The sequence below is a fragment of the Cinclus cinclus genome, chromosome 2 (assembly GCF_963662255.1).
Source record: "Cinclus cinclus chromosome 2, bCinCin1.1, whole genome shotgun sequence".
Classification (NCBI taxonomy): Eukaryota; Metazoa; Chordata; class Aves; order Passeriformes; family Cinclidae; genus Cinclus; species Cinclus cinclus.
The window spans coordinates 23350350-23365337 of record NC_085047.1 but is presented as its reverse complement, the minus strand read 5'-3'; positions in this window follow the sequence as shown (position 1 = coordinate 23365337).

The window sequence follows — 14988 nt, the reverse complement described above, 5'->3', positions numbered from 1 at the left end:
TATCGCCGCGCTCGTTTGCACTCCGCTTGTCAGATTGGCTTCCCGTGGCGCTGATTTCAGCCTGGCCAAATACTAGCGCTCCGGAGAGCTGTCTCGCAGACAATAATGTCCCGGCATAGAAATTTGTCCTGCAATGTTCCCTCCTCTTTTCCCACACTGTGTTGCTCTGATGAATGCCTTGAGCATGGAACGACTTAAGCCAGCAAGTATTCCTCGCCGGCCACCTCTCGCCGTGCAAGAGGTACGCCGTGGACCCTGTGAACGCTGCCAAGCAAAAAGCAGAGCCGTGACCATAAAAGCGAGGAGAGAGCATGCACGAAGCACACTAGTTCTGTCTAGTGCTTTCCGTGCAGAGAGGCGGCAAAGCTGAATGCCGTGTCCGAGCTTGACAACTCGCTGGAGCACAGAAAGCCAAGAATGAAGAGGCGGAACACAGCCTTGGTTTCAGCAGCTTCCGGGACTGCAAAAGTTCACCAATAGCTCTGTCAAAGCAGAACTCGGCTGCGAATGCTCTCGCAGCTTGGGAAAGTTAGGCGCAGCTGTTGACCAGCTCTGCCCGTGGCCACAGGCTGCTTCTTCCACCTTTCACTGGGGCAGAGCTTTTGCGGAACAGAGACGGCATTCTTCAAGTGCGTGTTCTCCAAGGAGCTGTGAAACAGAGCCTAGCACGCTGTCTCGCTGATACTGGCTTTCGGCAAGCAAGCGTGCCGCACCGCCTACATTCTGCACTCTGGCAGCCTAGTTGCCAGCTTTCGACAGGTGCTGTCCTAGCAAGGAAGCTCAGGCAGTCAAAGCCGGTGCAGGGCGGCACCTTTCTGCTTTGCCCGCCTAAGCGGCGTCACACTCCCAAGGATACTGTGTCCTTTCCCTCTGCACTGCGTCTGCCGACGTGCTCTCTGCATCTCGGAGCATAACGGCAAAGGACAACGTTTTGCACGGCAGGGTAGAAATGGCATTGCTAGCAGGAAAGCTAGATGCCTTGGAACTGCCCGCTTACCCCTTGCCACTCACTTCAGGCTCGTACGCTGAGCAGAACAGCCTGTTGTTCCTGAAGCTTCGCTGGCTGTCGTTCGTGCCCAGACGCGATTTCCTTCCCAAGGAGGCGAAGCGCCCTCTACTTCTCGCACCGAGCGCGCTGCTCCTGGCTTTCGCCTCTGCCGCAACGAGCTCGCTACGCGCACTTTTCTTCTCAACCCTGGGTGCCCTTGCCTTCTGCCTTTCTTGTCTCGTGAATGGAGACGGAAAGCTTCTCGGCTAGAACTCGCCTAGAACAACTGCGGCTGCACATTGAGCTGGCCCGGAACGCCCTGCTGAAACTTGCCTTCTGGCACCACATTCACGGGGCAGCCGTCTTTCTTCGGCCACCTGCCAAGCGGCCCCATATCGCCGCGCTCGTTTGCACTCCGCTTGTCAGATTGGCTTCCCGTGGCGCTGATTTCAGCCTGGCCAAATACTAGCGCTCCGGAGAGCTGTCTCGCAGACAATAATGTCCCGGCATAGAAATTTGTCCTGCAATGTTCCCTCCTCTTTTCCCACACTGTGTTGCTCTGATGAATGCCTTGAGCATGGAACGACTTAAGCCAGCAAGTATTCCTCGCCGGCCACCTCTCGCCGTGCAAGAGGTACGCCGTGGACCCTGTGAACGCTGCCAAGCAAAAAGCAGAGCCGTGACCATAAAAGCGAGGAGAGAGCATGCACGAAGCACACTAGTTCTGTCTAGTGCTTTCCGTGCAGAGAGGCGGCAAAGCTGAATGCCGTGTCCGAGCTTGACAACTCGCTGGAGCACAGAAAGCCAAGAATGAAGAGGCGGAACACAGCCTTGGTTTCAGCAGCTTCCGGGACCGCAAAAGTTCACCAATAGCTCTGTCAAAGCAGAACTCGGCTGCGAATGCTCTCGCAGCTTGGGAAAGTTAGGCGCAGCTGTTGACCAGCTCTGCCCGTGGCCACAGGCTGCTTCTTCCACCTTTCACTGGGGCAGAGCTTTTGCGGAACAGAGACGGCATTCTTCAAGTGCGTGTTCTCCAAGGAGCTGTGAAACAGAGCCTAGCACGCTGTCTCGCTGATACTGGCTTTCGGCAAGCAAGCGTGCCGCACCGCCTACATTCTGCACTCTGGCAGCCTAGTTGCCAGCTTTCGACAGGTGCTGTCCTAGCAAGGAAGCTCAGGCAGTCAAAGCCGGTGCAGGGCGGCACCTTTCTGCTTTGCCCGCCTAAGCGGCGTCACACTCCCAAGGATACTGTGTCCTTTCCCTCTGCACTGCGTCTGCCGACGTGCTCTCTGCATCTCGGAGCATAACGGCAAAGGACAACGTTTTGCACGGCAGGGTAGAAATGGCATTGCTAGCAGGAAAGCTAGATGCCTTGGAACTGCCCGCTTACCCCTTGCCACTCACTTCAGGCTCGTACGCTGAGCAGAACAGCCTGTTGTTCCTGAAGCTTCGCTGGCTGTCGTTCGTGCCCAGACGCGATTTCCTTCCCAAGGAGGCGAAGCGCCCTCTACTTCTCGCACCGAGCGCGCTGCTCCTGGCTTTCGCCTCTGCCGCAACGAGCTCGCTACGCGCACTTTTCTTCTCAACCCTGGGTGCCCTTGCCTTCTGCCTTTCTTGTCTCGTGAATGGAGACGGAAAGCTTCTCGGCTAGAACTCGCCTAGAACAACTGCGGCTGCACATTGAGCTGGCCCGGAACGCCCTGCTGAAACTTGCCTTCTGGCACCACATTCACGGGGCAGCCGTCTTTCTTCGGCCACCTGCCAAGCGGCCCCATATCGCCGCGCTCGTTTGCACTCCGCTTGTCAGATTGGCTTCCCGTGGCGCTGATTTCAGCCTGGCCAAATACTAGCGCTCCGGAGAGCTGTCTCGCAGACAATAATGTCCCGGCATAGAAATTTGTCCTGCAATGTTCCCTCCTCTTTTCCCACACTGTGTTGCTCTGATGAATGCCTTGAGCATGGAACGACTTAAGCCAGCAAGTATTCCTCGCCGGCCACCTCTCGCCGTGCAAGAGGTACGCCGTGGACCCTGTGAACGCTGCCAAGCAAAAAGCAGAGCCGTGACCATAAAAGCGAGGAGAGAGCATGCACGAAGCACACTAGTTCTGTCTAGTGCTTTCCGTGCAGAGAGGCGGCAAAGCTGAATGCCGTGTCCGAGCTTGACAACTCGCTGGAGCACAGAAAGCCAAGAATGAAGAGGCGGAACACAGCCTTGGTTTCAGCAGCTTCCGGGACTGCAAAAGTTCACCAATAGCTCTGTCAAAGCAGAACTCGGCTGCGAATGCTCTCGCAGCTTGGGAAAGTTAGGCGCAGCTGTTGACCAGCTCTGCCCGTGGCCACAGGCTGCTTCTTCCACCTTTCACTGGGGCAGAGCTTTTGCGGAACAGAGACGGCATTCTTCAAGTGCGTGTTCTCCAAGGAGCTGTGAAACAGAGCCTAGCACGCTGTCTCGCTGATACTGGCTTTCGGCAAGCAAGCGTGCCGCACCGCCTACATTCTGCACTCTGGCAGCCTAGTTGCCAGCTTTCGACAGGTGCTGTCCTAGCAAGGAAGCTCAGGCAGTCAAAGCCGGTGCAGGGCGGCACCTTTCTGCTTTGCCCGCCTAAGCGGCGTCACACTCCCAAGGATACTGTGTCCTTTCCCTCTGCACTGCGTCTGCCGACGTGCTCTCTGCATCTCGGAGCATAACGGCAAAGGACAACGTTTTGCACGGCAGGGTAGAAATGGCATTGCTAGCAGGAAAGCTAGATGCCTTGGAACTGCCCGCTTACCCCTTGCCACTCACTTCAGGCTCGTACGCTGAGCAGAACAGCCTGTTGTTCCTGAAGCTTCGCTGGCTGTCGTTCGTGCCCAGACGCGATTTCCTTCCCAAGGAGGCGAAGCGCCCTCTACTTCTCGCACCGAGCGCGCTGCTCCTGGCTTTCGCTTCTGCCGCAACGAGCTCGCTACGCGCACTTTTCTTCTCAACCCTGGGTGCCCTTGCCTTCTGCCTTTCTTGTCTCGTGAATGGAGACGGAAAGCTTCTCGGCTAGAACTCGCCTAGAACAACTGCGGCTGCACATTGAGCTGGCCCGGAACGCCCTGCTGAAACTTGCCTTCTGGCACCACATTCACGGGGCAGCCGTCTTTCTTCGGCCACCTGCCAAGCGGCCCCATATCGCCGCGCTCGTTTGCACTCCGCTTGTCAGATTGGCTTCCCGTGGCGCTGATTTCAGCCTGGCCAAATACTAGCGCTCCGGAGAGCTGTCTCGCAGACAATAATGTCCCGGCATAGAAATTTGTCCTGCAATGTTCCCTCCTCTTTTCCCACACTGTGTTGCTCTGATGAATGCCTTGAGCATGGAACGACTTAAGCCAGCAAGTATTCCTCGCCGGCCACCTCTCGCCGTGCAAGAGGTACGCCGTGGACCCTGTGAACGCTGCCAAGCAAAAAGCAGAGCCGTGACCATAAAAGCGAGGAGAGAGCATGCACGAAGCACACTAGTTCTGTCTAGTGCTTTCCGTGCAGAGAGGCGGCAAAGCTGAATGCCGTGTCCGAGCTTGACAACTCGCTGGAGCACAGAAAGCCAAGAATGAAGAGGCGGAACACAGCCTTGGTTTCAGCAGCTTCCGGGACTGCAAAAGTTCACCAATAGCTCTGTCAAAGCAGAACTCGGCTGCGAATGCTCTCGCAGCTTGGGAAAGTTAGGCGCAGCTGTTGACCAGCTCTGCCCGTGGCCACAGGCTGCTTCTTCCACCTTTCACTGGGGCAGAGCTTTTGCGGAACAGAGACGGCATTCTTCAAGTGCGTGTTCTCCAAGGAGCTGTGAAACAGAGCCTAGCACGCTGTCTCGCTGATACTGGCTTTCGGCAAGCAAGCGTGCCGCACCGCCTACATTCTGCACTCTGGCAGCCTAGTTGCCAGCTTTCGACAGGTGCTGTCCTAGCAAGGAAGCTCAGGCAGTCAAAGCCGGTGCAGGGCGGCACCTTTCTGCTTTGCCCGCCTAAGCGGCGTCACACTCCCAAGGATACTGTGTCCTTTCCCTCTGCACTGCGTCTGCCGACGTGCTCTCTGCATCTCGGAGCATAACGGCAAAGGACAACGTTTTGCACGGCAGGGTAGAAATGGCATTGCTAGCAGGAAAGCTAGATGCCTTGGAACTGCCCGCTTGCCCCTTGCCACTCACTTTAGGCTCGTACGCTGAGCAGAACAGCCTGTTGTTCCTGAAGCTTCGCTGGCTGTCGTTCGTGCCCAGACGCGATTTCCTTCCCAAGGAGGCGAAGCGCCCTCTACTTCTCGCACCGAGCGCGCTGCTCCTGGCTTTCGCCTCTGCCGCAACGAGCTCGCTACGCGCACTTTTCTTCTCAACCCTGGGTGCCCTTGCCTTCTGCCTTTCTTGTCTCGTGAATGGAGACGGAAAGCTTCTCGGCTAGAACTCGCCTAGAACAACTGCGGCTGCACATTGAGCTGGCCCGGAACGCCCTGCTGAAACTTGCCTTCTGGCACCACATTCACGGGGCAGCCGTCTTTCTTCGGCCACCTGCCAAGCGGCCCCATATCGCCGCGCTCGTTTGCACTCCGCTTGTCAGATTGGCTTCCCGTGGCGCTGATTTCAGCCTGGCCAAATACTAGCGCTCCGGAGAGCTGTCTCGCAGACAATAATGTCCCGGCATAGAAATTTGTCCTGCAATGTTCCCTCCTCTTTTCCCACACTGTGTTGCTCTGATGAATGCCTTGAGCATGGAACGACTTAAGGCAGCAAGTATTCCTCGCCGGCCACCTCTCGCTGTGCAAGAGGTACGCCGTGGACCCTGTGAACGCTGCCAAGCAAAAAGCAGAGCCGTGACCATAAAAGCGAGGAGAGAGCATGCACGAAGCACACTAGTTCTGTCTAGTGCTTTCCGTGCAGAGAGGCGGCAAAGCTGAATGCCGTGTCCGAGCTTGACAACTCGCTGGAGCACAGAAAGCCAAGAATGAAGAGGCGGAACACAGCCTTGGTTTCAGCAGCTTCCGGGACCGCAAAAGTTCACCAATAGCTCTGTCAAAGCAGAACTCGGCTGCGAATGCTCTCGCAGCTTGGGAAAGTTAGGCGCAGCTGTTGACCAGCTCTGCCCGTGGCCACAGGCTGCTTCTTCCACCTTTCACTGGGGCAGAGCTTTTGCGGAACAGAGACGGCATTCTTCAAGTGCGTGTTCTCCAAGGAGCTGTGAAACAGAGCCTAGCACGCTGTCTCGCTGATACTGGCTTTCGGCAAGCAAGCGTGCCGCACCGCCTACATTCTGCACTCTGGCAGCCTAGTTGCCAGCTTTCGACAGGTGCTGTCCTAGCAAGGAAGCTCAGGCAGTCAAAGCCGGTGCAGGGCGGCACCTTTCTGCTTTGCCCGCCTAAGCGGCGTCACACTCCCAAGGATACTGTGTCCTTTCCCTCTGCACTGCGTCTGCCGACGTGCTCTCTGCATCTCGGAGCATAACGGCAAAGGACAACGTTTTGCACGGCAGGGTAGAAATGGCATTGCTAGCAGGAAAGCTAGATGCCTTGGAACTGCCCACTTACCCCTTGCCACTCACTTCAGGCTCGTACGCGGAGCAGAACAGCCTGTTGTTCCTGAAGCTTCGCTGGCTGTCGTTCGTGCCCAGACGCGATTTCCTTCCCAAGGAGGCGAAGCGCCCTCTACTTCTCGCACCGAGCGCGCTGCTCCTGGCTTTCGCCTCTGCCGCAACGAGCTCGCTACGCGCACTTTTCTTCTCAACCCTGGGTGCCCTTGCCTTCTGCCTTTCTTGTCTCGTGAATGGAGACGGAAAGCTTCTCGGCTAGAACTCGCCTAGAACAACTGCGGCTGCACATTGAGCTGGCCCGGAACGCCCTGCTGAAACTTGCCTTCTGGCACCACATTCACGGGGCAGCCGTCTTTCTTCGGCCACCTGCCAAGCGGCCCCATATCGCCGCGCTCGTTTGCACTCCGCTTGTCAGATTGGCTTACCGTGGCGCTGATTTCAGCCTGGCCAAATACTAGCGCTCCGGAGAGCTGTCTCGCAGACAATAATGTCCCGGCATAGAAATTTGTCCTGCAATGTTCCCTCCTCTTTTCCCACACTGTGTTGCTCTGATGAATGCCTTGAGCATGGAACGACTTAAGCCAGCAAGTATTCCTCGCCGGCCACCTCTCGCCGTGCAAGAGGTACGCCGTGGACCCTGTGAACGCTGCCAAGCAAAAAGCAGAGCCGTGACCATAAAAGCGAGGAGAGAGCATGCACGAAGCACACTAGTTCTGTCTAGTGCTTTCCGTGCAGAGAGGCGGCAAAGCTGAATGCCGTGTCCGAGCTTGACAACTCGCTGGAGCACAGAAAGCCAAGAATGAAGAGGCGGAACACAGCCTTGGTTTCAGCAGCTTCCGGGACCGCAAAAGTTCACCAATAGCTCTGTCAAAGCAGAACTCGGCTGCGAATGCTCTCGCAGCTTGGGAAAGTTAGGCGCAGCTGTTGACCAGCTCTGCCCGTGGCCACAGGCTGCTTCTTCCACCTTTCACTGGGGCAGAGCTTTTGCGGAACAGAGACGGCATTCTTCAAGTGCGTGTTCTCCAAGGAGCTGTGAAACAGAGCCTAGCACGCTGTCTCGCTGATACTGGCTTTCGGCAAGCAAGCGTGCCGCACCGCCTACATTCTGCACTCTGGCAGCCTAGTTGCCAGCTTTCGACAGGTGCTGTCCTAGCAAGGAAGCTCAGGCAGTCAAAGCCGGTGGCAGGGCGGCACCTTTCTGCTTTGCCCGCCTAAGCGGCGTCACACTCCCAAGGATACTGTGTCCTTTCCCTCTGCACTGCGTCTGCCGACGTGCTCTCTGCATCTCGGAGCATAACGGCAAAGGACAACGTTTTGCACGGCAGGGTAGAAATGGCATTGCTAGCAGGAAAGCTAGATGCCTTGGAACTGCCCGCTTACCCCTTGCCACTCACTTCAGGCTCGTACGCTGAGCAGAACAGCCTGTTGTTCCTGAAGCTTCGCTGGCTGTCGTTCGTGCCCAGACGCGATTTCCTTCCCAAGGAGGCGAAGCGCCCTCTACTTCTCGCACCGAGCGCGCTGCTCCTGGCTTTCGCTTCTGCCGCAACGAGCTCGCTACGCGCACTTTTCTTCTCAACCCTGGGTGCCCTTGCCTTCTGCCTTTCTTGTCTCGTGAATGGAGACGGAAAGCTTCTCGGCTAGAACTCGCCTAGAACAACTGCGGCTGCACATTGAGCTGGCCCGGAACGCCCTGCTGAAACTTGCCTTCTGGCACCACATTCACGGGGCAGCCGTCTTTCTTCGGCCACCTGCCAAGCGGCCCCATATCGCCGCGCTCGTTTGCACTCCGCTTGTCAGATTGGCTTCCCGTGGCGCTGATTTCAGCCTGGCCAAATACTAGCGCTCCGGAGAGCTGTCTCGCAGACAATAATGTCCCGGCATAGAAATTTGTCCTGCAATGTTCCCTCCTCTTTTCCCACACTGTGTTGCTCTGATGAATGCCTTGAGCATGGAACGACTTAAGCCAGCAAGTATTCCTCGCCGGCCACCTCTCGCTGTGCAAGAGGTACGCCGTGGACCCTGTGAACGCTGCCAAGCAAAAAGCAGAGCCGTGACCATAAAAGCGAGGAGAGAGCATGCACGAAGCACACTAGTTCTGTCTAGTGCTTTCCGTGCAGAGAGGCGGCAAAGCTGAATGCCGTGTCCGAGCTTGACAACTCGCTGGAGCACAGAAAGCCAAGAATGAAGAGGCGGAACACAGCCTTGGTTTCAGCAGCTTCCGGGACTGCAAAAGTTCACCAATAGCTCTGTCAAAGCAGAACTCGGCTGCGAATGCTCTCGCAGCTTGGGAAAGTTAGGCGCAGCTGTTGACCAGCTCTGCCCGTGGCCACAGGCTGCTTCTTCCACCTTTCACTGGGGCAGAGCTTTTGCGGAACAGAGACGGCATTCTTCCAGTGCGTGTTCTCCAAGGAGCTGTGAAACAGAGCCTAGCACGCTGTCTCGCTGATACTGGCTTTCGGCAAGCAAGCGTGCCGCACCGCCTACATTCTGCACTCTGGCAGCCTAGTTGCCAGCTTTCGACAGGTGCTGTCCTAGCAAGGAAGCTCAGGCAGTCAAAGCCGGTGCAGGGCGGCACCTTTCTGCTTTGCCCGCCTAAGCGGCGTCACACTCCCAAGGATACTGTGTCCTTTCCCTCTGCACTGCGTCTGCCGACGTGCTCTCTGCATCTCGGAGCATAACGGCAAAGGACAACGTTTTGCACGGCAGGGTAGAAATGGCATTGCTAGCAGGAAAGCTAGATGCCTTGGAACTGCCCGCTTACCCCTTGCCACTCACTTCAGGCTCGTACGCTGAGCAGAACAGCCTGTTGTTCCTGAAGCTTCGCTGGCTGTCGTTCGTGCCCAGACGCGATTTCCTTCCCAAGGAGGCGAAGCGCCCTCTACTTCTCGCACCGAGCGCGCTGCTCCTGGCTTTCGCTTCTGCAGCAACGAGCTCGCTACGCGCACTTTTCTTCTCAACCCTGGGTGCCCTTGCCTTCTGCCTTTCTTGTCTCGTGAATGGAGACGGAAAGCTTCTCGGCTAGAACTCGCCTAGAACAACTGCGGCTGCACATTGAGCTGGCCCGGAACGCCCTGCTGAAACTTGCCTTCTGGCACCACATTCACGGGGCAGCCGTCTTTCTTCGGCCACCTGCCAAGCGGCCCCATATCGCCGCGCTCGTTTGCACTCCGCTTGTCAGATTGGCTTCCCGTGGCGCTGATTTCAGCCTGGCCAAATACTAGCGCTCCGGAGAGCTGTCTCGCAGACAATAATGTCCCGGCATAGAAATTTGTCCTGCAATGTTCCCTCCTCTTTTCCCACACTGTGTTGCTCTGATGAATGCCTTGAGCATGGAACGACTTAAGGCAGCAAGTATTCCTCGCCGGCCACCTCTCGCTGTGCAAGAGGTACGCCGTGGACCCTGTGAACGCTGCCAAGCAAAAAGCAGAGCCGTGACCATAAAAGCGAGGAGAGAGCATGCACGAAGCACACTAGTTCTGTCTAGTGCTTTCCGTGCAGAGAGGCGGCAAAGCTGAATGCCGTGTCCGAGCTTGACAACTCGCTGGAGCACAGAAAGCCAAGAATGAAGAGGCGGAACACAGCCTTGGTTTCAGCAGCTTCCGGGACTGCAAAAGTTCACCAATAGCTCTGTCAAAGCAGAACTCGGCTGCGAATGCTCTCGCAGCTTGGGAAAGTTAGGCGCAGCTGTTGACCAGCTCTGCCCGTGGCCACAGGCTGCTTCTTCCACCTTTCACTGGGGCAGAGCTTTTGCGGAACAGAGACGGCATTCTTCCAGTGCGTGTTCTCCAAGGAGCTGTGAAACAGAGCCTAGCACGCTGTCTCGCTGATACTGGCTTTCGGCAAGCAAGCGTGCCGCACCGCCTACATTCTGCACTCTGGCAGCCTAGTTGCCAGCTTTCGACAGGTGCTGTCCTAGCAAGGAAGCTCAGGCAGTCAAAGCCGGTGCAGGGCGGCACCTTTCTGCTTTGCCCGCCTAAGCGGCGTCACACTCCCAAGGATACTGTGTCCTTTCCCTCTGCACTGCGTCTGCCGACGTGCTCTCTGCATCTCGGAGCATAACGGCAAAGGACAACGTTTTGCACGGCAGGGTAGAAATGGCATTGCTAGCAGGAAAGCTAGATGCCTTGGAACTGCCCGCTTACCCCTTGCCACTCACTTCAGGCTCGTACGCTGAGCAGAACAGCCTGTTGTTCCTGAAGCTTCGCTGGCTGTCGTTCGTGCCCAGACGCCATTTCCTTCCCAAGGAGGCGAAGCGCCCTCTACTTCTCGCACCGAGCGCGCTGCTCCTGGCTTTCGCCTCTGCCGCAACGAGCTCGCTACGCGCACTTTTCTTCTCAACCCTGGGTGCCCTTGCCTTCTGCCTTTCTTGTCTCGTGAATGGAGACGGAAAGCTTCTCGGCTAGAACTCGCCTAGAACAACTGCGGCTGCACATTGAGCTGGCCCGGAACGCCCTGCTGAAACTTGCCTTCTGGCACCACATTCACGGGGCAGCCGTCTTTCTTCGGCCACCTGCCAAGCGGCCCCATATCGCCGCGCTCGTTGCACTCCGCTTGTCAGATTGGCTTCCCGTGGCGCTGATTTCAGCCTGGCCAAATACTAGCGCTCCGGAGAGCTGTCTCGCAGACAATAATGTCCCGGCATAGAAATTTGTCCTGCAATGTTCCCTCCTCTTTTCCCACACTGTGTTGCTCTGATGAATGCCTTGAGCATGGAACGACTTAAGCCAGCAAGTATTCCTCGCCGGCCACCTCTCGCTGTGCAAGAGGTACGCCGTGGACCCTGTGAACGCTGCCAAGCAAAAAGCAGAGCCGTGACCATAAAAGCGAGGAGAGAGCATGCACGAAGCACACTAGTTCTGTCTAGTGCTTTCCGTGCAGAGAGGCGGCAAAGCTGAATGCCGTGTCCGAGCTTGACAACTCGCTGGAGCACAGAAAGCCAAGAATGAAGAGGCGGAACACAGCCTTGGTTTCAGCAGCTTCCGGGACTGCAAAAGTTCACCAATAGCTCTGTCAAAGCAGAACTCGGCTGCGAATGCTCTCGCAGCTTGGGAAAGTTAGGCGCAGCTGTTGACCAGCTCTGCCCGTGGCCACAGGCTGCTTCTTCCACCTTTCACTGGGGCAGAGCTTTTGCGGAACAGAGACGGCATTCTTCCAGTGCGTGTTCTCCAAGGAGCTGTGAAACAGAGCCTAGCACGCTGTCTCGCTGATACTGGCTTTCGGCAAGCAAGCGTGCCGCACCGCCTACATTCTGCACTCTGGCAGCCTAGTTGCCAGCTTTCGACAGGTGCTGTCCTAGCAAGGAAGCTCAGGCAGTCAAAGCCGGTGCAGGGCGGCACCTTTCTGCTTTGCCCGCCTAAGCGGCGTCACACTCCCAAGGATACTGTGTCCTTTCCCTCTGCACTGCGTCTGCCGACGTGCTCTCTGCATCTCGGAGCATAACGGCAAAGGACAACGTTTTGCACGGCAGGGTAGAAATGGCATTGCTAGCAGGAAAGCTAGATGCCTTGGAACTGCCCGCTTACCCCTTGCCACTCACTTCAGGCTCGTACGCTGAGCAGAACAGCCTGTTGTTCCTGAAGCTTCGCTGGCTGTCGTTCGTGCCCAGACGCCATTTCCTTCCCAAGGAGGCGAAGCGCCCTCTACTTCTCGCACCGAGCGCGCTGCTCCTGGCTTTCGCCTCTGCCGCAACGAGCTCGCTACGCGCACTTTTCTTCTCAACCCTGGGTGCCCTTGCCTTCTGCCTTTCTTGTCTCGTGAATGGAGACGGAAAGCTTCTCGGCTAGAACTCGCCTAGAACAACTGCGGCTGCACATTGAGCTGGCCCGGAACGCCCTGCTGAAACTTGCCTTCTGGCACCACATTCACGGGGCAGCCGTCTTTCTTCGGCCACCTGCCAAGCGGCCCCATATCGCCGCGCTCGTTGCACTCCGCTTGTCAGATTGGCTTCCCGTGGCACTGATTTCAGCCTGGCCAAATACTAGCGCTCCGGAGAGCTGTCTCGCAGACAATAATGTCCCGGCATAGAAATTTGTCCTGCAATGTTCCCTCCTCTTTTCCCACACTGTGTTGCTCTGATGAATGCCTTGAGCATGGAACGACTTAAGCCAGCAAGTATTCCTCGCCGGCCACCTCTCGCTGTGCAAGAGGTACGCCGTGGACCCTGTGAACGCTGCCAAGCAAAAAGCAGAGCCGTGACCATAAAAGCGAGGAGAGAGCATGCACGAAGCACACTAGTTCTGTCTAGTGCTTTCCGTGCAGAGAGGCGGCAAAGCTGAATGCCGTGTCCGAGCTTGACAACTCGCTGGAGCACAGAAAGCCAAGAATGAAGAGGCGGAACACAGCCTTGGTTTCAGCAGCTTCCGGGACTGCAAAAGTTCACCAATAGCTCTGTCAAAGCAGAACTCGGCTGCGAATGCTCTCGCAGCTTGGGAAAGTTAGGCGCAGCTGTTGACCAGCTCTGCCCGTGGCCACAGGCTGCTTCTTCCACCTTTCACTGGGGCAGAGCTTTTGCGGAACAGAGACGGCATTCTTCAAGTGCGTGTTCTCCAAGGAGCTGTGAAACAGAGCCTAGCACGCTGTCTCGTTGATACTGGCTTCAGGCAAGCAAGCGTGCCGCACCGCCTACATTCTGCACTCTGGCAGCCTAGTTGCCAGCTTTCGACAGGTGCTGTCCTAGCAAGGAAGCTCAGGCAGTCAAAGCCGGTGCAGGGCGGCACCTTTCTGCTTTGCCCGCCTAAGCGGCGTCACACTCCCAAGGATACTGTGTCCTTTCCCTCTGCACTGCGTCTGCCGACGTGCTCTCTGCATCTCGGAGCATAACGGCAAAGGACAACGTTTTGCACGGCAGGGTAGAAATGGCATTGCTAGCAGGAAAGCTAGATGCCTTGGAACTGCCCGCTTACCCCTTGCCACTCACTTCAGGCTCGTACGCTGAGCAGAACAGCCTGTTGTTCCTGAAGCTTCGCTGGCTGTCGTTCGTGCCCAGACGCCATTTCCTTCCCAAGGAGGCGAAGCGCCCTCTACTTCTCGCACCGAGCGCGCTGCTCCTGGCTTTCGCCTCTGCCGCAACGAGCTCGCTACGCGCACTTTTCTTCTCAACCCTGGGTGCCCTTGCCTTCTGCCTTTCTTGTCTCGTGAATGGAGACGGAAAGCTTCTCGGCTAGAACTCGCCTAGAACAACTGCGGCTGCACATTGAGCTGGCCCGGAACGCCCTGCTGAAACTTGCCTTCTGGCACCACATTCACGGGGCAGCCGTCTTTCTTCGGCCACCTGCCAAGCGGCCCCATATCGCCGCGCTCGTTGCACTCCGCTTGTCAGATTGGCTTCCCGTGGCACTGATTTCAGCCTGGCCAAATACTAGCGCTCCGGAGAGCTGTCTCGCAGACAATAATGTCCCGGCATAGAAATTTGTCCTGCAATGTTCCCTCCTCTTTTCCCACACTGTGTTGCTCTGATGAATGCCTTGAGCATGGAACGACTTAAGGCAGCAAGTATTCCTCGCCGGCCACCTCTCGCTGTGCAAGAGGTACGCCGTGGACCCTGTGAACGCTGCCAAGCAAAAAGCAGAGCCGTGACCATAAAAGCGAGGAGAGAGCATGCACGAAGCACACTAGTTCTGTCTAGTGCTTTCCGTGCAGAGAGGCGGCAAAGCTGAATGCCGTGTCCGAGCTTGACAACTCGCTGGAGCACAGAAAGCCAAGAATGAAGAGGCGGAACACAGCCTTGGTTTCAGCAGCTTCCGGGACTGCAAAAGTTCACCAATAGCTCTGTCAAAGCAGAACTCGGCTGCGAATGCTCTCGCAGCTTGGGAAAGTTAGGCGCAGCTGTTGACCAGCTCTGCCCGTGGCCACAGGCTGCTTCTTCCACCTTTCACTGGGGCAGAGCTTTTGCGGAACAGAGACGGCATTCTTCAAGTGCGTGTTCTCCAAGGAGCTGTGAAACAGAGCCTAGCACGCTGTCTCGCTGATACTGGCTTCAGGCAAGCAAGCGTGCCGCACCGCCTACATTCTGCACTCTGGCAGCCTAGTTGCCAGCTTTCGACAGGTGCTGTCCTAGCAAGGAAGCTCAGGCAGTCAAAGCCGGTGCAGGGCGGCACCTTTCTGCTTTGCCCGCCTAAGCGGCGTCACACTCCCAAGGATACTGTGTCCTTTCCCTCTGCACTGCGTCTGCCGACGTGCTCTCTGCATCTCGGAGCATAACGGCAAAGGACAACGTTTTGCACGGCAGGGTAGAAATGGCATTGCTAGCAGGAAAGCTAGATGCCTTGGAACTGCCCGCTTACCCCTTGCCACTCACTTCAGGCTCGTACGCTGAGCAGAACAGCCTGTTGTTCCTGAAGCTTCGCTGGCTGTCGTTCGTGCCCAGACGCGATTTCCTTCCCAAGGAGGCGAAGCGCCCTCTACTTCTCGCACCGAGCGCGCTGCTCCTGGCTTTCGCTTCTGCCGCAACGAGCTCGCTACGCGCA